At 39.7% G+C, this 26,082-nt stretch overlaps 1 long non-coding RNA gene across 2 annotated transcripts in view; it reads left to right on the top strand.

Annotated features, from left to right (window-relative positions):
* The window catches only part of LOC129650190 (uncharacterized), a 43,748-nt gene that overhangs the window by 1,901 nt on the left and 15,765 nt on the right, over window positions 1–26,082 (top strand). Inside the window, exons 3-4 of one of the 2 annotated variants that reach the window (XR_008713668.1) lie at window positions 762–955; window positions 6,217–6,327. This is a non-coding gene — a long non-coding RNA (uncharacterized LOC129650190). The remainder of the gene's footprint in view (window positions 1–761; window positions 956–6,216; window positions 6,328–26,082) is intronic. The other variant, XR_008713667.1, reaches the window with a different exon arrangement.

Raw genomic sequence — 26,082 nt, 5'->3', positions numbered from 1 at the left:
TCCTGATATCATATTTGATAGTCTCTCTCTTCTATCTTGTGGTAATTCCTAAGCAGAATGATTTACTAAACCATCATTTCGTCATCATCATCTAGGTGAAATAAGTAATCAATAAGCTTCTATTTACTAATTTTAAAACTACAGACTATGGTTTGAAGTTGGTTAAATAGATTTAACCTCTGTTCTATGGAGTTTTAAATCTAAAAATAAATCTTATGCCTGAAAATACACTAACTCTGAAAAAACAATATAAAATTGCACATTCACCATATAGTTTGGATTACTTTTTATTTTTACATGCAGCAAATAACAAAAAGCATCATGACGTTTATGGAGGAAGAATTATTTTTTATATAGTCAAGAAAGTCTTTTTGTAGGCAATTGATTTGTTCATTAATTAATGAATATTTATGTGTGCCAGGCACTGCTTGGGGTTCAGCAATGAACAGATCTTAAAGAGATAGAGCAGATGAAATCAATTAGAGCAGAGTGCTGGCTGGACAAAGAGGGCAGATTTACTTAGATGAATCAGACGAGGAAGCAGAGGATAAATACTCTTGTGAGACAAGATAGAAGAAACAAGAGCACAGGATGGCCTACAAACCTGAACTCAGGTTTCAGCCATCTCAGTTGGCCCTGCAGCTCATCAACTGTGGAGCTGGCTATGGGCTTGCTAGTCTGGGCTTAACTTGGAATGACTCAGGTCTTCTCAGAGTGGTCCCTCACACTCTAACAGTCTACTCTGGGATTTGTTTTCATAGGGGTGGCAGAGTTCCAGGAGACTGAGTGGAAATGTGAAAGGCCTCTTGAGGCCTAGGCTTGGAACTGATATGCTGTGACTTCCAAGGCAAACTATTGGTCCAAGGATGTCACGTGGCCAGCCAAGAATTAAGGAGCAGGGGAGGAGATTCCACTTCTTGATGGAACTTGCTTCTTTCAAGTAATATTTCAAAAGGTGTGGATGTGAAAGAAGTGGAGAATCATTTATTTGAAAATCATTTTCATTACGATTTATTATAGGACACTCAATATAGTTCCCTGGGCTATACATAGAACCTTGTTTATCCATTCTGTATTACTTTGCATACGCTAATTTAAAATTCCCAGCCTGTCCCTCCCCATGGCAACCACAGGTCTGTTCTCTATGTCTGCGAGTCTGTTTCCATTTCATAGATAAGTTCATTTGTGTCATACTTTCGATTCCACATATAAATGATAGCATATGATATTTGTCTTTCTCTTTCTGACTTATTTCACTTAGTGTGATCTATACATCCATCCATGTTGCTGCAAGTGGCATTATTTTATCCTTTCTTATGGCTGAGTAGTATTCTGTTGTATTATCTGTATGTACCATATTTTCTTCATCCATTCATCTGTCAATGGAAATTTAGGTTGTTTCTATGTCTTGACTATTGTACATAATGCTTGCTATGAACACTGGGGTGTACGTATCTTTTTGAATTATAGTTTGGCCCAGATATATGCCCAGCAATGGCATTGCTGGATTATATGGCAGCACTATCAGAATAATTTTTTTTTTTTTTTTCAGAATAATTTTTGCAACTAGTTTATCTCATTGTTAACTAATATTTTTTGGTTATAATGATACCTTTGATCTCTCTTCAAAAGAAAATTAAAACTCAAAATATTTCATACTGGGATATTTTTCTTGTCAGAATATATTTGTCAGAGAGTGTGTGTCATCTTGCAGGCTAATAGTGAGCTAGATTTTTGGAGATTAAGAGCAGCAACAGTATTCTTGCCAATCTTTATAAAGTGGTAGACGTTGAAGAATAAACATTTGTGCTCCTTTCTATCTAATTATATGCTCACCTCTTTGCCTAGTTTTGCTCCCCAGCCAGGAAAGGAGAAACTGTCAGATAGTGTGTGGGCTGCAAATCTATCTGGTGGTCATAAGGAAGTGTCTCAGAGACCCTGAGTGTAGGTCCCATTCTCTTTTCCTTCTGTTCCCCACATCCTGGATAAATAGATCCAATAAATAAATAGGTCATCAAGGGCCATCAAGGCCTCATTTTAGTTCTACTATAGGTCTCATTTTAGTTCTACTATAATTGAGTCATAGTTTATACCAGGCCTTGCTCTGAAACCTGACTCTTCTCTCATGATTAAGATTCTAGAAGTGGAAAGTATGGTGGTCTATAAGGATAAAAACAAAGCCCCCCAGTAGTCTCTGATATAAACCAACTTTTACCAAATAGCCCAACACAATAATCATTTTCCTTGCCCAGGTGGTGCCTTAATTCTCCTTCAAGTGATGTCTGTGTGTGTAACTCTCTCAGGAGTATAGCAAAGTCACCAGAATCTCATCATAATTCCTAACAGTCTCCCTGATACAGTCTTCAGGCCTTTAAGCTTATCAGAAGTGGTGTAAATAGATTGTCAACTGAAAGTAGCCAGAAATGGTTAAGAGAGAAACAAAATGGAAGACAGTGTCCAATGAGAAAATGTTCCCATCTGTGTGACAACTTATCGATTTCAGTGTGAGCAACTTTGGCCAGAATTTCTCATTTTCATTTTGCATGGTGTCATTTTTTCTTAAATGTCTTTTAAAGCTTCCTGAGCTTAAAAATATGGGAGCTAAAATGAAGAAAAATAGGTTTCCATGAATTTTCCCTCATTCTAGCCCTAAACTCTTAGGCCTGCATCAACCCTATTTGGTGATGTCTCCGAGGATTGACAGATGGCATTACAGAGGCATCCTCTGATATCTCAGTGATGTGGCTTGGGAAGTGAGAATAGGCAAAACTCTATCAATTCCAGTATCAGTAGTTTCATAATAAAGATAACATGGATCTCTTGTAATTACTAGATGAGTCATTTCTCAAGTTACCTTCATTTGTGATTTTTATTCCTTGTAGGGAAACAGACGAAAAAAAAAAAAAAGACAAACATTTAAGATTGTGGCTACCAGTAAAGGATGGTGACTGGTTGATCTTACTTTTAAAAATCAGGAACTCAAGCTGAGCTACCACAACATGAGGAATATTTTGTTCAACTCTTTGCAATCCCATGGACTTATACAGTCCATGGATTTCTCCAGGCCAGAATATTGGAGAGGGTGGCCTTTCCCTTCTCCAGGGATCTCCCCAACCCAGGGATTAAACCCAGGTCTCACACATTGCAGGCAAATTCTTTACTAGCTGAGCCACAAAGAAAGTGCAAGAATACTGGAGTGGGTAGCCTATCCCTTCTCCAGTGGATCTTCCCAATGCAGGAATCTAACCAGGGTCTCCGGCATTGCAAGCTGATTCTTAACCAACTGAGCTATGAGGGAAGCCCGTAAACAACAATAGGTGAGCGATAAGGAAAACTTATAACAATTATATAGCATTCTGTCATATTTAGGAGTGCCCACTGAGATAGGATTAAAGTTATAGCCTAAACAAGAATGAGGGCTCCTAAGCTATTAAGAGTCCTTATTTTCTATCATCAGAACATTAATTTTAAAAGGTATAAATAATACACAAAACCAGCTTATAGAGTAAAAATTTTAGAAGATGCATTGAAAATTTTTAGATGCTTAGAATAGTACCTTCATTGTATGAAGACTTAAAAATTATTCACTGTAAGAAAACAGGGGCAAAAGACAAAAACATTTGAAGATTTTAGGCTACCAATATAGGATGGTGGTCTGTTAAAAACTGTTAGCAGTAAGAAGAATACCATCTGTCTGCTTTCCTTCCATATTTTTCAGATGCCTTATTGTCATACAAAAGTTGGAAGAAAGAGGTTCATTCCCAAAGTTAGCTAAACCATATACAAATATAGTGATCTGGACACTTCAGAGTCAGCAAAAACACCTCAAAGTTAGGTTTAGTGAAGAGACAGTATAGAGGAGGAGGAGAAAAAGACATTCTTTGTAAACCACATTATAGAATTTGGCATCCACAACTGATCGTCTTACTGAGTTGTATGCAGTGTAGGCAGGGGAGGTTGAACAAAGGAAAAGGTGTTGTGGACACAAAATAGAAATAAATGCAACACACTCATGTGGCAGAGAGATGAGCTTTTCTTGTCCTTTAACAATGAACAGCTGATGAGGTTCAAGGAAATTCAACAGTTGTACCAGATTCCTATTCTACACTATCTTTCCTTAATGGATTTAGCAGGGACTAGAAAGAAGTATACTATAATTTCATTTCTCACTGTTATTTTGGAAACTAATCAGGGGAAAGAGGGCCAAAACTTTTAAGACTTATAAAGAAAAAAAGAAAGAAATGTGGCTAAACTGAATCCTAAAGACAGATGTTTTGATTGGCAACCAGGTAGGCAAAGGAAAAAAAAAAATATGGAAGAAATATTCATAGGTGGAAATTTTGAGTATCCCAAAGTTTTATTTAAGAAAACTTGTATCTTGGTACTTTCCTTTTATAATCTAAAGTATTTTCATGATTATTACACTTTATAGATGATGATTATTATCACCTTTCAATTATTACAGTTTATAGATGACTGCACACCTTGCTTGTGACTTATAGAGATTAATGGCATTAAAGGGTTGATTGGGTGGAACAGTGTACCATAATCTCTATCAGCCACATCAGTTTAGTTCAGTTCAGTTGCTCAGTCGTGTCTGACTCTTTGTGACCCCATGAATCGCAGCACTCCAGGCCTCCCTGTCCATCACCAACACCAACTCCCGGAGTTCACTTAAACTCACGTCCATTGAGTCAGTGATGCCATCCAGCCATCTCATCCTCTGTCGTCCCCTTCTCCTCCTGCCCTCAATCCCTCCCAGCATCAGAGTCTTTTCCAATGAGTCAACTCTTTGCATGAGGTGGCCAAAGTATTGGAGTTTCAGCTTTAGCATAATTCCTTCCAAAGCCACATAATGCCCCATAATAATCAAATTCAAATAAAAAGCTTGTTTGCCATGTAAACACCCAGCTACTTACCTCCCTACCTGCCGAATAACAACAATGTGCCTAAGTTCAGAGACCTCACTAACTCCAAGTTTTATGTGAAATGAAGTCAAGTCACTCAGTCGTGTTGGACTCTTTGCGACCCCGTGGACTGTAGCCCACCAAGTTCCTCCATCCATGGAATTCTCCAGGCAAGAATACTGGAGTGGGTTGCCATTTCCTTCTCCAGGGGATCTTCCCGACCCAAGGATCGAACCGAGGTTTCCCGCATTGCAGGCAGACGCTTTAACCTCTGAGCCACCAGGGAAGCCCCAAGTTTTATATTCCCATCAAATTGTCCCTCTGACACCCCAGACAACATATCCTCAAATAATGTTCATCACCTTTCTCCAGGGTCTCAAATAAACTTCTCTTCTTGACTTTGTTCTTGTTGTATTTGGCTTGTTCACGCTCCTGATTACCCAGGGCATCTACTTCCTTTTCTCTTTGACTTTTCTCTTCCCACAACACATGTCATTGCCAAATCTTTGAAACTTCACATTTGTAACCTTTAGCTTTCTTCCCCTTCTGTCTGTGTTTACTCCAAACTCTTAGGTCAGAGTCAGATGAATGCTAATCTGTTCTACTGAAATAGTCTAATAACAGATTTTCCTATCACCACATTTTCCCCTACTATAATCTACTCTATATGTCACTGTCAGACTGATTTATCATTCCCTCATTCAAAAAACTTAATGATTTCCCTTGGGGACAACATGGCACCAATTTGGGGCCAGACAGCGCACCTAAAGTTCTGTCTCTGCCACTTTTTAGGAATGTTCTCTCAGGCAAATAACTTTTTTTTCCTACCTTTAAAATGGGGATAATTATTATTATAAACCAGCTATGTATCAGCCACTCTGTATGAATGCATTTATCTATATTATCTCAAATTTGTCAACTTCCTGGAAAGGTAAATATTGTTATTACCATTTTAAGAATGGAAAGACCGGGGCTTGGAGGTAAGTGAATTGCCTATCATTCCAAGACAAGGTGTTTCAGCTGTCTTTGGGTGAGTCAAATGCTCAATATATTGAAAATATGTTCCAGTGATTGCTACAGATGGGAACATATCAGGGTCATACTCAGGGATTACTGATTTGGGGCCCAAGTCGTAAATTACAGGTTTTAAAGTATCAATGCTTCTGCAATGTACTTCCTAGTATTGAATAAGCTTCCAACCATATTTCTCAAACTATTCCTTGGCCAGAGCTTCACCATCTGGACATTATTACCAAATTGATGAATTAGTGTGAGAAAGTGTCTCTTTTATTTCCTCACCTTTCCACAGGCAGCTTGAGGCCTCAGCTGAAGAATAAAAGGACCATAAGCAGAATCTATAAATGGTGAAAGCAAACTGTCAACTGGAATGTATTCAGAAATCCGCTCAGCCTAATGCATGGTAATGATACAGTAAATAATACTGAATGAGTAAATCAATCGATGGATTTTATAATTCATCCTACTTCTGTGCCCAGGCTCCAAAGAACTTCAATTCTTAAACTTAATGTATCAACACAGTAATTAAATTATCTTAGTTGTTGGATATTTTTTATATTCCTTTTGGCTTTTGATTTTTCTACTTTTATTTTTACTATCATTATAGTAGTAATATATTTAGGATAATTAACTCTCTTAAAATGTTTCATCAGGGGTATAAGGGGAAGAGAGGGTAGAATGAGAAAGAGATGGAGAGTGAGTCAGTCAATATTATAGACCACTATTCAACAGACATATAAGTCACATATATATCTATTTTTCCCCACAGTTTTTAAAGATTTTTATTTTATACTGGAATATAGTTGATTTCAAATGTTGTATTAGTACCAGGTATAAAGCAAAAGTGGTCCAATTTTATATATATATATATATATATATATATATATATATTCATTCTTTTTCAGATTCTTTTCCAATATAGGTTATTACAGAATGTTGAGTAGTGTTTCCTGTGCTATACAGTAGGTCCTTGTTGGTTATTTTATATATAGTAGTGTGTGTATGTTAACCCCAATCTCCTAATTTATCACTTCCTCCCATGTTTTCCCTTTTGTAAACATGTTTGTCTTCTATGTCTGTTATGCTTCTGTCTTGTAAATAAGTTCATTTGTATCATTTGTTTTGACTCACATATAAGTGATATCATATGATATTTGTCTTTCTCTGTCTTAGTTCACCTAGTAAGATAATCTCTATGTCCATCCATGTTGCTGCAAATGGCATTATTTCATTTTTTAATAATGGCTGAGTAATACCACATTTTGTGTATGTGTGTGTATATACACACCACATTTTCTTTATCCATTCAGCTGTCGATGGACAACTAGGATGCTTCCATGTCTGCTTCTGCTACCGCTAAGTTGCTTCAGTCATGTCTGACTCTGTGCGATCCCATAGACGGCAGCCCACCAGGCTCCCCCGTCCCTGGGATTCTCCAGGCAAGAATACTGGAGTGGGTTGCCATTTCCTTCTCCAATGCATGAAAGAGAAAAATGAAAGTGAAGTCGCTCAGTCGTGTCCAACTCTTCACGACCCCAGGGACTACAGCCTACCAGGCTTCTCCATCCATGGGATTTTCCAGGCAAGAGTACTGGAGTGGGGTGCCATTGCCTTCTCTGGCTTCCATGTCTTGGCTATTCTAAACAGTGCTGAAGTGAGCACTAGGGTGTATGTATCTTTTAAGTTATGATTTTCTGTGAATATATGCCCAGGAGTGGGACAGCGAGGTCATATGGTAGCACTGTTTTTAGTTTTAAAGGAAACCCCATGATGTCTTCAGTAATTTACATTCCCACTAACAGCGTAGGTGGGTTCCCTTTTCTCCTCACCCTCCCATGCTTTTATTATTTTTAGATTTTTGTGTTGGCCTTTCTGACTGGTATGAAGTGATACCTCACTGTAGTTTTGATTTGCATTTCTCTAATACATAGCTATGTTGAGCATCTTTCCATGTGCTTTGTGGACATCCATATGTCTTCTTTGGAGAAATGTCTATTAGAGCTTCTGCCCATTTTTCACTTGGCTTGGTTTTTTTATATTGAGCTGCAAGAGCTGTTTATATATTTTGGAGATTAATGCTGTGTGGTTGTATCATTTGCAAATGTTTCCCCTCAGTCTGTATGTTATCTTTTCATGTTGTTTATGGTTTCCTTTTTTGTGCAGAAAGCTTTTGAGTTTAATTAGGTCCCATTTGTTTATTATTTTTATTTCTATTATTGGGAGATGGATCCAAAAAGTCAATTATTGAGATTTAGGTCAAGGAATGTCCTGTTTATGTTTTCCTCTAAGAGTTTACAGTATCAGTCTTATATTTAGATCTTTAATCCATTTAAGTTTATTTTTGCATATAGTGTTTAGAGAATGTCCTAATTTCATTCTTTTACACGTAGCTGACCAGTTTTCCCAGCACCACTTATTGAAGAGACTGTCTTTTCTCCATTATATAGCCGTGTCTCCTTTGGCATAGATTAACTGACCATAGGTGCACAGATTTATTTCTGGGCTTTCTGTCCTGTTCCACTGATCTATAAGTCTGTCTCTGTGCTAGTACCATACTGGTTTTGATTACAAAGCCAGAAAGCCTCATTCCTCCAGTTATTTATTTTTTCTTTTTCAAGACTGAGTTAGCTATCTGGAATATTTAGTGTCTCCATAAAACATTCAAGATTTAATTGCTCTAGATCTGCAAAAACTTGCCATTGGTAATTTGACAAGAATTGCATTCAATTCGTAGATTGCCGTGGGTAGTGTACTTGTTTTGCCAAACTGACTCTTCCAATCCAAGAATATAGTGTATCTTTCCATTGATTTGTGTCATCTGCAATTTTTTTCATCCCAGCATCACATAATTTTCATAGTATAGATCATTTCCTCCATAGGTAGGTTTCAGTTCAGCCACTCAGTCATGTTCAACTCTTTGCGACCCCATGCACACCAGGCTTCCCTGTCCATCATCAACTCCTGGAACTTGCTCAAATGCCTGTCCATTGAATTGGTGATGCCATTCAACCATCTTATTCTCTGTTGTCCCCTTGTCCTGCCTTCAGTCTTTCCCAGCATCAGGGTCTTTTCCAAGGAGTCACGTTCTTTGCATCAGGGTAGCCAAGGTATTGGAGCTTCAGCTTCAGCATCAGTCCTTCCAATGAATATTCAGGACTGATTTCCTTTAGGATTGACTGGTTTGATCTCCTTGCAGGTAGGTTTGCTGCTAAGTCGCTTCAGTCGTGTCCGACTCTGTGTGACCCCATAGATGGCAGCCCACCAGGCTCCCCTGTCCCTGGGATTCTCCAGGCAAGAACACTGGAGTGGGTTGCCATTTCCTTCTCCAATGCATGAAAGTGAAAAGTGAAAGTGAAGTCGCTCAGTCGTGTCCGACTCTTAGCAACCCCATGGACTGCAGCCCACCAGGCTCCTCTGTCCATGGGACTCTCCAGGCAAGAGTACTGGAGTGGGGTGCCATTGCCTTCTCCAGCAGGTAGGTTTATTCCTATTTTATTATTTTGTTGAAATGGTGAATGGAATTGCTTCCTTAACGTCTCTTTCTGATTTTTCATTGTTAGTATATAGGAATGCAAGAGATTTCTGTATATTAATTTTGTATCCTGCAACATTACCAAATTCCTTGATGAGCTCAATAGGTTTCTGGTAGCATATTTAGGATTTTCTATGTATAATATCATGTCATCTGCAGAGTGACACTTTTACTTTTTTCCCAATATGGATTCCTTTGATTTTTTTTTCTCTGACTGCCATGACTAGGACTTGTGAAAGTAACTTTTTTCCATGCTAAGTGCTAAGAAATGCTTAAGTGAAGAGCTAAGGGCTTTGAAACACATACTACAATTCTTTGCCTTCTACACTTCTTTCCCTCTAGTTTATATTAGAATAAAACACAAAAACAAAACAAACAAACAAAAAAGGTTGAAATAGGAAGATGTTCAGCATAATGTGCTTAACAATTTAGGTGTTTTACCACCCGGTGGAGGCCAGCAACCAGAGTAAGTGGGAGCATTCTGGGTATCCTGATTCTCAGAGCAAGAGCCATCCATACTGGCACAAAAGCTGGAGTCCCACAGTGAGGGGAGACAGAAAACAATACCTCTTGTACCAGCAACTGGAGGTATCTGTGAAATGGTGTCCTGGAAACTCTGTCCCATGTGCTCCCACTGTAATTGTTTGTAAAATGGTGGTAAAGCAAAGAGCATTTTGAAAATCTTTTCCTAACCACTCACTGGAAAATGTGAAGGGATCGGCCACCCACTGCAGACAGGGGGCATAAGTGACAAATAGCAGCATTCACCTGTACCTGAGCCTCTGAGCATAGTGTTTTCAGGGAACTGGAATGGAGAAGAAGTGGTTTTCATGGTAAACTATCTAATATAGATATACATCTTTGATTATAAGTTTGTGATAACTTCAGAGTCTTAGTTGGGTCAACATGTATTGCATATCAAACTAAATAGCCCAGTATCTGAACTTTTTGTTTTGCATCTGATTTTGCTTTTACCAATGTGTTCCCATGGTGGTTTGGAGCCTGAAAACCTCTAGAACTTAAAGATATTACCTACCTCTATTGGGATATTTGGAAATGGTTTTAAGAAATGCTGCCATGAAGGCAAGTAGATTACCCACATTACCTGCTTTCAAAGATATATGGCAAAGCCAATACAATATTATAAAGTAAAAAAAAAATAAATAAATAAATAAAATAAAATCATTGCTATATAAAAATAATAAAATAAAATTAATAAAAAGACTATTAAATTTGAAAAATAATATTTATTTTTTACTTATGTCTAATGGGAATGATGGCAATGGCACCCCACTCCAGTACTCTTGCCTGGAAAATCCCATGGATGGAGGAGCCTGGAAGGCTGCAGTCCATGGGGTGGCTGAGGGTCTTCACTTTCTGAGTGAGTTGCTCACGACTGAGCAACTTCACTTTCACTTTTTACTTTCATGCATTGGAGAAGGAAATGACAACCCACTCCAGTGTTCTTGCCTGGAGAATCCCAGGGACGGGGGAGCCTGGTGGGCTGCCATCTATGGGGTCGCACAGAGTCGGACATGACTGAAGTGACTTAGTAGTAGTAGTAATGGGAATGATTCAGTCCTAGGAAATAAATCACAGAGCCTTCAGCTAGGAAAATCCTTAGATGCTGTTTAGGTTGTCTCAGTCTCCAACCAGTTTAGGAACACTTTGTAAACCGGTTTCTGAAAATCACCAGTTTCTGCAAAAACACTTCCAGTGATGATAAGTAAATAATTTTGTAAATCAGATGGTTTCATTATGGGTACAATTCTTAATCTTCACTTCTTTCACTCTCAAGCCCTTCTAATACCAAGCTCAAATCCTCACCAAATAGTCTTGTTTGCCCAAACTATGTCTATATTTTTCTCAGTTATTAAATGTGATTTCCATTCACTCATTCATTTGAGTTTATATAATCTTTAGATTTTGAATTTTTTTAAATAAAGAATTCATGGGGATGAGATCAAGATGGTAAAGGAATAGCATGTGGACCTCACATCTCCTACAAAATCATTATAATACATCTACAAGTGGAACTGTTCACACAGAACATCCACTGAATGCTAGAAGAAGACCTCAGACTTCCAAAAGGGCAAGAAAACCTCCAAAAAATCAGGTAGGACAAAAAGAAAATAGGAATTGGGACAGGACTTGTGCCCCAGAGAGGAAACTGTGGAGGAGGAAACTGTGTGGGCTTTCCACACCCTGAGAAGCCCCTTCACGGGCAGGGAGATTGACCTGGGTGGAGGAGTGAGCGGGGCTTCAGCGTCTGGGAAAGAAGTATGGCAGTGGGTTTGCAGGAGTTAAAACAGGGAAAGTCAGCACTGTTGCCCTTCCCTCCCCAGGGTGAAGAAGTTGGACTGTAGTAACAGAGGATGTACTCAGAAACATCCTGGGTGGGCCCACGAGAAAGGCAGGGTGCCATTACTGGGGGGCTGCACAAGGAGAGGGGCAGCACCACCATAAAAGCTTATCTCCCTGTGAGCACTTTTGGGTAAAAACAATACCATTTACAGGGCTTCCCTGGTGGCTCCGCAATAAGGAATCTGCCTACCAGTTCAGGAGATGTGGGTTCTATCCCTGGGTTGGGAAGATCCCCTGGAGAAGGATATAGCAACCCACTCCAGGATTCTTGCCAAGGAAATCCCATGGACAGAAGAGCATGACAGGCTACAATGGGGTCACAAAACAGTGGGACCTACTGAGTAAACAACAGGAGCTCTGGGGTGGCAGGGAACGAGTCTGTGCCACTAAAAAACCCAAGCGCCAAATGCTGCCCCCACCATCCCAGGAGCACACAAGGGTCTCTGCACCTGCACGACACTGAGGAGAGGCAGTAAGCACCCAAACTCCAATCAGCCCCTTGATTCTGGACAAGATCGCAGAGTAAGACGAGCTTACTTCCTCTCACAAAAACACCAAGATCGCAAGTAATTGCTGAGCAACCACTGATAGAGAAGATTGGAAGCTACCAAAACAGATATTCTACATCTAAAGACAAAGAAAATGTCACAAGGAAATGGTAAGAGGGGATCATATGCGATATAATCAAATCTCATACCCACCAGGTGGGTGACCCACAAACTGGAAAATAATTATGGTGCAGAGGTTCTCACACAAGCGTGAAAGCTCTGAGCCCCAGGTCAGGCTGCCCAGCCGGGCAGTCTGCTGTTAGGAGGAGGAGTCCCTCAGAGCAGTTGGGCTTTAGTGCAGAACTCCACAGAACTGGGGGAAACAGAGATTCTACTCTTCGGCATACACAAGGCCTTTCCCAGGGGGAAAAGCAGAGACTTCAAAATATACAAACAGCTCATGCAGTTCTAGGTAAAAAACATAAACCACCCTATCAAAAAATGGGCAGAAGACCTAAACAGACATTTCTCCAAAGAAGACATACAGGTGGCCACAAAGCACATGGAACTGTATTCAACACTGCTATGTATTAGAGAAATGCAAATCAAAACTATAATGAAGTATCACCTCACACCAGTCGGAATGGACATCATCAAAAAAATCTACAGACAATAAATGCCAGAGAGGATGTGGAGAAAGGGGAACCCTCATGCACTATTGGTGGGCACGTAAGCTGGTGCAGCCACTATGGAAAATAGTATGGAGGTTCCAGGAGTGGGATTGCTTGGTATATAGCTATTGTAAATAGTGCTGAAGTGAACACTGGGGTACTTGTAATCTTTTTCCCAGAGAAGCCATAATTCAAAAAGATTACAAGCACCCCAGTGTTCACTTCAGCACTATTTACAATCGCCAGGACAGGGAAGCAACCTAAATGTCCATCAACAGAGGATAAAGAAGATGTGGCACATATATACAATGGGATATTAACCATAAAAAGGAACAAAATCAGGTCATTTATAGAGGTTAAAATCAGGTCATGGACCTAGAGACTGTCATACAGAGTGAAGAAAGTCGGAAAGAGAAAAACATCATAGATTAATGTTTATATGTGGAATCTAGAAAAAAATGGTATAGATGATCTTATTTGCAAAGCAGAAATAGAGACACAGATACAGAAAACAAATATATGGATACCAAGGGGTAAGCAGGGAGTGGGAGGAATTGGGACATTGGGATTGAAACATATACACTATAGATAAAAGTGAAAGAAAGTGTTCACTGCTCAGTCATGTCTGACTCTCTGCAACCCCATGAACTATAGCCTGCCAGGCTCCTCTGTCCAAAGTGCCCAACACTATTGATACTGTGTATAAAATAGATAACTAATGAGAACCTACTGTATAGCATAGGGAACTCTACTTAAAGCACCATGGTGACCTAAATGCGAAGGAAGTCCAAAAGGGAGGGCATATATTGTATATGAATGGCTGATTCATTTTGTTATATAGTATACACTAACATTGTAAAGTAACTGTACTCCAATAAAAATTAATTAGAAAAAAGTCTACAAATAATAAATGCTGGAGAGGGTGTGGAGAAAAGAGAATCCTCCTACACTGTTGGTGGGAATGTAAATTGATACACCAACTATGAAGAACAGTATGGAAGTTGCTTAAAAACATAAGAACTACCATATGGTTCAGCAATACCAATCCTGGGCATTAGCTGGAGAAAACCATAGTTTGAAAAGACACATGCACCCCAATGTTCACTGTAGCCCTAATTACAGAAGCCAAGACATGGAAGAAACCTAACCATCCATCATCAGAGGAATGGATGAAGAAGATATGGAACATGTCTACAATGAAATATTACTCAGGCATAAAAACCCAAAAATAATGCCATTTGCAGCAACATGGATAGACCTGAAGATTACCATACTAAGTGAAGTGAGACAGAGAAAACCAATTATCATATAACTTATATGGGAATCTAGAAATATGATAGAAGTGAACTCACAAAACAGATTCACAGATGTAGAGAACAAATTTATGGTTACGATGGGGGAGGGTTGGTTGATGTACACACTACTGTGTTTAAAACAGGTAAGAGCCAAAGACTGTGTAGCAGAGGGAACTCTGCTCTGTATCCTGTAATAACCTGTAAATGGGAAGAGAACTTCAAAAGACAATATATACATGTATGTGTACAACAAACAGCTGAGCAAAGAAGAGAAGCTAAAGGCAAAGGAGAAAAGGAAAGATACAGCCATTTGAATGTGAAGTTCTGAAGAACAGCAAGGAGAGATAAGAAAGCCTTCCTCAGCGATCAATGCAAAGAAAGGAAAACAACAGAATGGAAAGACTAGAGATCTCTCCAAGAAAATTAGAGATACCAATGGAACTTTTCATGCAAAGATGGGCACAATAAAGGACAGAAATGGTAGGGACCTAACAGAAACAGAAGATACTAAGAGTGGTGGCAAGAATACACAGGAGAACTATATAGAAAAGATCTTCATGATCCAGATAACCACAATGGTGTGATCACTCACCTAGAGCCAGACATCCTGGAATGTGAAGTCAAATGGGCCTTAGGAAGGATCACTACGAACAAAGCTAGTGTAGGTGATGGAATTCCGGTTGAGCTATTTCAAATCCTAAAAGATCATGCTGTGAAAGTGCTGCACTCAATATGTCAGCAAATTTGGAAAACTCAGCAGTGGGCACAGGACTGGAAAAAGTCAGTTTTCATTCCAGTCCCAAAGAAAAGTGAAGTCGCTCAGTCGTGTCCAACTCTTTGCGACCCCATGGACTGTAGCCTATCAGGCTCCTCTGTCCATGGGATTTTCCAGGCAATAGTACTGGAGTGGATTGCCATTTCCTTCTCTAGGGGATCTTCCCAAATGAGGGATTGAACCCAGGTCTCCCGCATTGTAGACAGACACTTTACCATCTGAGCCACCAGGGAAGTCCCAAAGAAAGGCAATGCCAAAGAATGTTAAACTATTGCATAATTGCACTCATCTCACATGCTAGTCAAGTAATGGTTAAAATTCTCCAAGCCAGGCTTCAATAGTATATGAACCGTCAACTTCCAGATGTTCAAGCTGGATTTGGAAAAGGCAGAGGAAGCAGAGATCAAATTGCCAACATCTGTTGGATCATTGGAAAAGCAAGAGAATTCCAAAAAAGGATCTACTTCTGCTTTATTGACTGCACCGAAGCCTCTGACTGTGTGGATCACAACAAACTGTGGAAAATTCTGAAAGAGATGGGAATACCAGACCACCTGACCTGCCTCCTGAGAAATCTGTATACAGGTCAGGAAGCAACAGTTAGAACTGGACATGGAACAACAGACTGGTTCCAAATAGGAAAAGGAGTACATCAAGGCTGTATATTGTCACCCTGCTTATTTAACTTATATGCAGAGTACATCATGAGAAACACTGGGCTGGATGAAGCACAAGCTGGAATCAAGATTGCTGGGAGAAATATCAATAACCTCAGATACGCAGATGACACTACTCCATCTTAATTCACTTAGTATATCCCTTGAAGGGCCATCCATGGTATTATTAATGTCTGTCTACTTCTCTTTCTCTCTTCAGCAACCATCTTAGCTTAAAATGTTATCAGCATTCAGTGCCCTTTTCACTGGACTCCCCAGGTCACTTCTGTTTCCATTGGATTCTAGTCTCCACATGATAAGATCAGATCATTTCATTCCATTGCTTAAAACTTTCATGACTCCTAGAATAAAGGCCAAAAGTCTCTGCATGCTGTCTCCATCTACATGGTCTTCCCCCTGCCTGTCACCACAGTGTGAGTTTGGGCTGCTACCCATCTGCTGCATGCAGGCATGAGACAGTACCAAATGCTCTCCAGTCTCAGGGCTATGAGAGTTCTGGCCCCTGCTCTTCATGTCACTAGCTTTGCCATGCTATGCGTGTGCATGCTAAATCGCTTCCGTCATGTCTGACTCTGTGCAACCCTATGGACTGTAGCCTGCCAGGCTCGTCTGTTCATGGGATTCTGTTTCATTTCAAAAGTCTTCCCTGACTTTCCATCCTAAAATGGACACTATTTTACAAATCTGTGGAATCCTTTATCTTTTTTTAACAGCATGCATTTTTAACACAACTAAGAGTTTGCATGCTGCAACTAAAAATACCACATGCTATAAATATGATCAAAGATCCCTCATACTGCAACTAAGACCCTCACAGCCAAAAAAAAAAAAAAAAAAAAGAAAGATACGTTTGCTCGTTTAATAAATTTTTGTCTTTGATGAGACTGAGGACAGAAAGGAGGATATGTCTTTCTCCAACACTTTCTCTGCATTTCTAAGCAGAACATATTGTTTGGCATATGCAGATGCTTAATAAATATTTAATGATTGATTGAATAAATGAATGCACTTCCAGTTTTTATTAAATGTACTAAGATCCTTCAAAATATTGTGATTGAATTAAATAGGGATGTGATTGTTAAAAACTGTTGACCTTGGAAATAGTCATACAGTGATTTCTGTACTTCATTATGGCCTTAAAATAACTCTGTATTTATCTCTTTTTTGAATGTTTAGTTCTCTGTTTTTCACTATTTTTAAATTTTCATATAAATTCTACAAAAACATTTCCTCAAAATAAAAAGGTTGATGAAAGAATACAAGATTAGCCCTCACTATCAATTCACTATCAATACTTTGGCCACCTGATGTGAAGAGCTGACTCACTGGAAAAGACCCTGATGCTGAGGGCAAAAGGAGAAGGAGGCGACACAGGATGAGATGGTTGGATGGCATCACTGACTCAATGGACATGAGTTTGAGCAAACTCAGGGAGATAGTGAAGGACAGAGATGCCTGGCGTGCTGCAGTCCATGGGGTTGCAGAGAGTTGGACATGACTTAGAGACTGAACAGCAACAACAATCAATTCAGAATTTGACCCCATATGAAAACCAAGTTTTCCTGTGTTTTACTAAAGGAAAACATATCTGAATCAATGAAATAGAGTATTTTAAAAAAATCATGCTTTCAATTGGATTGTCTAGCTATGAAATCTTGAATAAATTAACTATTGACCACTTCATTTGTATATAAAATACAACTATTATTTTAGAGAATAATTGCAAAATCTATAAAATGATGATTATGACTGGAACATTGATAGGAAACTGCAAGTACTATATATAATTATCAAATTAATGAAGAATGCAAATATCATTGCAAGGTAACATTTCAACCTAAAAAAAGGAATGTGTTCAAATAATATGGATAAAATAAATCTCACAAATTATATTAAAGCTTGCCCTCCCTATTTCTTAAATTAAGGTTCAGTAAAATTTCACTGAGCTAGTTTGAATTACAGCCTATGACTGAAAGCAATAAAACAACATTCAAAATACAAAAATTTTAGCTGATAGTAATTTACAAAAATTAACATATTAAAGACTCATTCATATTTCAAAAGCCCCCAATTTGGCTGTTTTGTTATTATCAGAGGTTGGCAAACAACAGCCTGCAGGCCAAATCTGGCTAGCCATCTGCTTTTGTATGGCCCACCAGCTAAGAATAGACTTTTACCTTTTTAAGTGGTTGAAAAGATCAAAAGAAGTATATTTTATAACATGTAAGTGTTATATGAAATTAAAAATTCAATGTCCGTAAATTAGGCTTACTTGAACATAGCCATGCTTATTCATTTACATATAGTCTATGGTAGCTTTTGTGCTACAACTGCAGAGTTGAACAGTTGGGACAAAGACTGTACGTCCTAAAATATTTAGTATCTGGCTCTAAACAGAAAAAGTTTGCCAACTCCTATTTGTACCATGGTATCATATCTAGCCTGTTATGTATTTTGTTCCTCTTGGGATCTATGTGTTCAATCCTGCACTTTTGTGTGCCGAGGATTTCCATGGTGACTCAGATGGTAAAGTGTCTGCCTGCAATGCAGGAGACCCAGGTTCAATCCCTGGGTTGGGAAGATCCCCTGGAGAAGGGAACGGCTAACTACTCCAGTATTCTGGCCTGGAGAATTATATGGACAGAGGAGCCTGGTGGGCTACAGTACATGGTGTTGCAAAGAGTCAGATATAAGCGAGCAACAAACACTTAACACTTTGTGTGCTGAGTGGTTCATACAACTGAGCGACTAACACTTAACATTTCATGTGGTGACTGGTTCTGGCATTAGAACATATCCTTGCTCTACTGATTTAAGACAAATAAACTTGCCTGAATGTTTATTGTTCTTCATCAATCACTTAAGTCTCCTGGTTTCTGGCCTCCCCTACTTCCTACCAAATCCTAACCTGCTTGTCTGCTCAGGTCTTAAGTCTTACATGAAATAACCTTAGAAACTATTCTCATGGATTGTCCAACCACTTCACCCAAAGGCCCAAGAAAAAATTATATTGTAAAGTATATAATCTCAGAGGCTCCCTGAGGAAACTGTTATAAATGAGCTTTGTTTTTCTGAATAGGAATCCAGCATCAAGTGAAGTAATGATCCAAAGTAAAGACATATGTAAATGTTCATGAACAGTTAAAAATGATCAAACATGTATTTCAAATTACAGACTTTTAGAACTGGCAGGATGGTTGGAAATAATCCATTTAAATTTTCTTATTTTCAGATAACGAAATTGAGGCCCATGCATTCTTTTCCAAGATCCCACAGCTAGTGGGTATCACAGACTGTACCAAAACTCATATCTCCTGGTTGCAGACCATACTGCTAACTTCTTTAACAATGTGGCATCACTTAGTATGCGAAATGTATTGCGTAAGGTACATCACTCAGTTCACTTCAGTCACTCAGTCATGTCTCACTCTTTGCGACCCCATGGACTGCAGTACAACAAGCTTCCCTGTCCATCACCAACTCCCGGAGCCTACTCAAACTTATGTCCATTGCATTGGTGATGCCATCCAACCATCTCAATCTGTTATCCCCTTCTCCTCCCGCCTTCAATCTTTCTCTGTATCAGGGTCTTTTCCAGTGAGTCGGTACTTCGCATCACGTGGCCAAAGTATTGGAGTTTTAGCTTCAGCAACAGTCCTTCCAATGAACACTCAGGACTGATTTCCTTCAGGATTGATTGGATCTCCTTGTAGTCCAAGGGACTATCAAGAGTCTTTTCCAACACCACAGTTCAAAAGCAACAATTTCAGTGCTCAGCTTTCATTATAATCCAACTCTGACATCCATACATGACTACTGGAAAAACCATAGCTTTGACTAGATGGACCTTTGTTGGTAAAGTAATGTCTCTGCTTTTCAATATTCTTGCTAGGTTGGTCGCAGCTTTTCTTCCAAGGAGCAATCATCTTTTAATTTCAGGCTGTGGTCACCATCTGCAGTGATTTTGGAGCCCCCCAAATAAAGTCTGTCACTGTTTCCATTGTTGCCCCATCTATTTACCATGAAGTGATGGGACCGGATGCCATAATGTTAGTTTTCTGAATGTTGAATTTTAAGCAAGGTCTTTCACTCTCCTCTTTCATTTTCATCAAGAGGCTCTTTACTTCTTCTTCGCTTTCTGCCATAATGTTGGTGTCATATGGGTACCTGAGGTTATTGGTGTTTCTCCTGGCAATCTTGATTCCAGCATCTGCTTCACCCAGCCTGACATTTCACATGGTGTACTCTGCATATAAGTTAAATAAGCAGGGTGACAATATACAGCCTTGATGTACTCCTTTCCCTATTTGGAACCAGTCTGTTGTTCTGTGTCCAGTTCTAACTGTTGTTTCTTGAACTTCATATAGATTTCTCAGGAGACAGGTCAGGTGGTCTGCTATTTTCATGTCTTTAAGAATTTTCCACAGTTTCTCGTGATCCACACAGTCAAAGGCTATGGTGTAGTCATTAAAGCAAAAGTAGATGATTTTCTGGAACTCTTGCTTTTTTGATGATCCAGCAGATGTTGGAAATTTGATCTCTGATTCTGCTGCCTTTTCTATATCTAGCTTGAACATCTGGAATTTCATGGATCATGTTCTCTTGAAGCCTGGCTTGGAGAATTTTGAGCATTTCTTTGCTAGTGTGTAAGGCGAGTGCAATTGTACAGTAGTTCGAACATTCCTTGGCATTACCTCTGTTTGGGATGGGAATGAAAATTGACCTTTTGTAATCTTGTGGCCAACGCTGAGTTTTCCAAATTTGCTGGTATATTGAGTGCAGCACTTTCATAGCATCATATTTTGGGTTTGAAATAGCTCAACTAGATTTCCATCACCTATACTAGCTTTGTTCATAGTGACGCTTCCTAAGGCCCACTTGACTTCACGTTCCAGGATGTCTGGCTCTAAGTGAGTGATCACACCATTGTGGTTATCTGGGTAATGAAGATCTTTTCGTATAGTTCTTTTGTTTATTCTTAACACCTCTTCTTAATATCTTGTGCTTCTGTTAGGTCCATACCATTTATGTCCTTTATTGTGCTCAACTTTGCATGAAATACTCCCTTGGTATCTCTAATTTTCTTGAAGCGATCTCTATTCTTTCCCACTGTTGTTTTCCTCTATTTCTTTTGCATTGATCACTGAGGAAGACTTTCTTATCACTCCTTGTTATTCTTTGGAACTCTGTATTCAAATGGGTTTATCTTTCCTTTTCTCCTTTGCCTTTCACTTCTCTTCTTTTCTCAGCTATTTGTAAGGCCTTGTCAGAAAACCATTTTGCTTTTTTGCATTTATTTTACTTGGGGATGATCTTGATCACTGCTTCCTGTACAATATCATGAGCCTTCGTCCATATTTCTTCAGGCACTCTATCAGATCTAATACCTTGAATCTATTTGTCACTTCCACTGTATAATCATATGATATTTGACTTAGGTCATACCTAAATGGTATAGTGGTTTTCCCTTTCTTCAATTTAAGTCTGAATTTGGCAATAAGGAGTTCATGATCTGAGCCACAGTCAGTTCCCAGTCTGATTGTTTAAAGCTTCTCCATTTTTGGCTGTGAAGAATATAATCAATCTGATTTCAGTATTGACATCTGGTGATGTCCATGTGTAGAGTCTTCTCTTGTGTTGTTGGAAAATGGTGTTTGTTATGATCTGTGCGTTGTCTTGGTAAAACTCTATTATCCTTTGACCCACTTCATTTTGTACTCCAAGGCCAAATCTGCCTGTTACTCCAGGTAGCTCTTGACACCCTACTTTTGAATTCCAGTCCCCAATAATGAAGAGGACATCTCTTTTTGGGTGTTAGTTCTAGAAGGTCTTTTTGGTCTTCATAGAATCTTTCAACTTCAGCTTCTTCAGCATTACTGGTTGGGACATAGATTTCAATTACTGTGATATTAAATGGTTTGCCTTGGAAACGAATAGAGATCATTCTGTTGTTTTTGAGATTGCTTTGAAGTACTGCATTTCAGACTCTTTAGTTGACTATGATGGCTACTTCATTTCTTCTAAGGGATTCTGGCCCACAGTAGTAGATATAATGGTCATCTGCATTAAATTCACCCATTCTAGTCCATTTTAGTTCGCTGATTCCTAGAATGTCAATGTTCACTCTTGCCATCTCTTGTTTGACCACTTCCAATTTGCCTTAACCCATAGACGTAACATTCCAGATTCCTATGCAATATTGCTCTTTAAAGCATCAGACTTTACCTCCATCACCTGTCACATCCACAACTGGGTGTTGTTTTTGCTTTGGCTCCATCCCTTCATTCTTTCTGGAGTTATTTCTCCACTGATCTCCAGTAGCATTATTGGGTACCTACCAACCTGGGGAGTTCATCTTTCAGTATCATACTGTTTTGCCTTTTCATACTGTTCATGGGTTCTCAAGGCAAGAATGCTGAAGTGATTTGCCATTCCCTTCTCCAGTGGACCACATTTTGTCAGAACTCTCTGCTATGACCTGTCTGTCTTGGGTGGCCCTACAGGGTATGCCTCATAGTTTCATTGAGCTAGACAAGTCTGTGATCCGTGTGATCAGTTTGGTTAGTTTTCTGTGATTGTGGTTTTCAGTCTGTCTGCCCTCTGATGGAGAAAGATAAGAGGCTTATGGAAGCTTCCTGATGGGAGAGACTGACTGAGGGGGAAACTGGGTCTTGTTCTGATGGGCGGGGCCATGTTCAATAAATCTTTAATCCAATTTTCTATTGATGGGCAGGGCTGTGTTCCTTCCCTCCTGCTTGACCTGAGGTCAAATTATGGTGGAGGTAATGAAGATAATTGTGACCTCCTTCAAAAGGTCCCATGCACACACTGCTGCACTCAGTGCCCCCAGCCCTGCAGCAGGCCACCACCAACCCACACCTCCGCTGGAGTCTCCTGGACACTCATGGGCATGTCTGGGTCAGTTTCTTGTGTGAACACTGCTCCTTTCTCCTTGGTCCTGGTGCACACAAGGTTTTGTTGGTGCCCTCCAAGTGTTTGTTTCCCCAGTCTTGTGTAAGTTCTGGTGGTTTCTTGGTGGGGTTAATGGCAACCTCTTCCAAGAGGGCTTATGCCATACCCAGGTCTGCAGCACCCAGAGCCCCTGCCCCTGTGGCAGGCCACTGCTGACCCGTACCTCCACAGGAGATACACAGACACAGTTCTGGCTCAGTCTCTGTGGGTTGGGCATGCGTTTTGTGCCCTTCCCAGGTCTGAGCAGCTCAGGCAACCAGGTGCTTAGCTAGCGCACTGTCCTGGGTGGGCCATGCATCTTAATCACCTCCCTGGTCCCGGCCGCTTGGTTTCCTTGGGGCGATGCATGAACACCATCTCAGGCTTGCTGTATGTGTCCTCTGGATAGCTAATCTCAGGCTGTGACCCTCCTGGTGGATTTCAACCATCCAGGATCTCAGGAAGACTTGGTTAGCAGTTGGGAGCCTCCTCACAGTATGGTGGAAGATGCTGTCTCTGGGCTGAGATTGTAACAGCCTCTTGCCTTCAGTAAGGTACATAGAAGATACAAATATATTTTATCAAAACTGTGATTATTTAAAATTAACACTAATAAACACTAATTAAACTTTACCCAATTTATTTGTCTTTGCTTATCTTCTTGAAATGCAGAGTTCTGTTTTGTATTTGTAGGAGCATGGTGGGGAAAATTAGCCAGAGTGGGGATGTGACAGGCTGGGGCCTAAAACCCGGGACCAATGCTGTACTGCTTGCACCCGGACAAGCTTTTCCTCGAGCAACAAAACATAAGCTACAAGGGATTAAAAATAACCATGTGCATGCACAGTTGGGGCAATTATGAACAAGATATAAAAAGACCAAAACCTCCTGCCACTTCTGAATAAGGAGCAAAAGCAGGGTGCACAAACCACCACCTAGGGGATGGGCAAACCACCCAAGCCACCGCTCTGGCCAGATTCCTGGCCCTATCCTTACCTTATAGAAGGAACCAGCTTGCTCCCCTTAAGGGAGTGAGTGAGCAAGGGCATCTGTTACTTGGTTTCACTCCCTGGGTTCCAGCACGAGCACCAGTAAAGCCATGCCTTAAAGACAGTCCAGGAACCCAGGTTGGTAACAGGGAGACTGCTTTAAAGAGCTGAATAGAATCATACTTCCTCTACCAAAGTTGAAATTTATGTTATTTTTTGCAATTCTTTCTAGATTTTCCTATCAAAAACAAAGACTTTCACAAGGTATAATACTTATTTTTCTTTCTTAAAAATAAAACTTGAATGACAAAAGACTTTTACCATGCAGTTTTATGAATAAGTAGTCTCTACAATCAGTTCTTTTTGTTTTTATTTTGCCCTTCCTCTGATAACAGACACCCACAGCCTAAAATATCAAGAGTATAATATTGCATTAAAATTTTTTAAAATCTCTTTTTAAAGGTTAATTAATTTTTGGCCACAACCCTCATGCAGAACTGCCCTGACCAGGAATCAAACTCATGTCCTCTGTATTGGAAGGGTGGAGTCTTAATTACTAGACCAGAAGTCCAGTATCATATTTTTAAGTGAAAAAGAAACACAAAGACAAATCTCAAGAATGTAAGTCAAGGAAGGAGAGATTGTGTACATGGCCATTTGGCTAGATTTGCTATTGTGGAAACTAATTTTTAAATTTTAGACTGTAAATCAACTACAAGAAAAAAATAACTGTAAGACTACTCTAAAGAGTTAATTATATGTGTAACACAATTACATATATATTTAAATATCCCATCATAGAAACTGGAGCTTCCTTTGTGGCGCAGCTGGTAAAGAATCTGCCTGGAATGCAGGAGATCTGGGTTCGATCACTGGGTTGGGCAGATCCCCTGGAGAAAGGAAAGGCTATCCACTACAGTATTCTGGCCTAGAGAATTCCATAGACTGTATAGTCCATGGGATTGCAAAAAGTTGGATACAATTGAGCCACTTTCACTTTTCACTGTCATAGAAACTGCTACTTCTCCCTCTTCATTAACCCATGGCAAGACCTCACAGTAACAAGGAATGACATGGCTAAAGTGAAATTTATTACAAATAGCTGTGAAAAGAAGAGAAGTGAAAAGCAAAGGAGAAAAGGAAAGATATACCCATTTGAATGCAGAATTACCAAGAATAGCAAGGAGAGTTAATAAAGCCTTCCTCAGTGATCAGTGCAAAGAAACAGGGGAAAACAAAAGACTTGGAAAAACTAGAGATTTCTTCAAGAAAATTAGAGATACCGAGGGAATATATCATGCAAAGATGGGCTCAATAAAGGACAGAAATGGTATGGACCTAACAGAAGCAGAAGATATTAAGAAGAGGTGGCAAGAATACACAGAAAAACTGTACAAAAAAGATCTTCATGACCCAGATAATCATGATGGTGTGATCATTCACCTGGAGCCAGACATCCTGGAATGCAAAGTCAAGTGTGCCTTAGGAAGCATCACTATGAACAAAGCTAGTAGAGGTGATGGAATTCCAGTTGAGCTATTTCAAATCCAAAATATGATGCTGTGAAAGTGCTGCACTCAATACGCCAGCAAATTAGGAAAACTCAGCAGTGGTCACAGGACTGGAAAATGTCAGTTTTCATTCCAATCCCAAACAGAGGCAATGCCAAAGAATGTTCAAACTACCACACAATTGCACTCATCTCACACGCTAGTAAAGTAATGCTCAAAATTCTCCAAGCCAGGCTTCAACAATACATGAACTGTGAACTTCCAGATATCCAAGCTGGTTTTAGAAAAGGCAGAGGAACCAGAGACCAAATTGCCAACATCCGCTGGATCATGGAAAAAGCAAGAGAATTCCAGAAAAACATCTATTTCTGCTTTATTGACTATGCCAAAGCCTTTGACTGTGTGGATCACAATAAACTGGAAAATTCTGAAAGAGATGGGAATACTAGACCACCTGTCCTGCCTCTTGAGAAATCTGCATGCAGAACAGGAATCAACAGCTAGAAGTGGACATGGAACAACAGACTGGTTCCAAATAGGAAAAGGCTGTATATTATCACCTTGCTTACTTAACTTCTATGCAGAGTGCATCATGAGAAACGCTGGGCTGGATGAAGCACAAGCTGGAATCAGATTGCCAGGAGAAATATCAATAACCTCAGATATGCAGATAACACCAACTGTATGGCAGAAAGTGAAGAAGAACTAAAAAAGCCTCTTGATGAAAGTGAAAGAGGAGAGTGAAAAAGATGGCTTAAAGCTCAACATTCAAAAAACCAAGATCATGGCATCTGGTCCCATCACCTTATGGCAAATAGATGAGGAAACAGTGAGAGACTTTATTTTTGGGGGGCTCCAAAATCACTGCAGATGGTGACTGCAGCCATGAAATTAAAAGATGCTTA

Source organism: Bubalus kerabau, chromosome 4, assembly GCF_029407905.1.
Source record: "Bubalus kerabau isolate K-KA32 ecotype Philippines breed swamp buffalo chromosome 4, PCC_UOA_SB_1v2, whole genome shotgun sequence".
Taxonomy (NCBI): Eukaryota; Metazoa; Chordata; class Mammalia; order Artiodactyla; family Bovidae; genus Bubalus; species Bubalus kerabau.
Note: the sequence above shows the minus strand (reverse complement) of the source record. Positions and strands in the feature narration are given on the sequence as shown.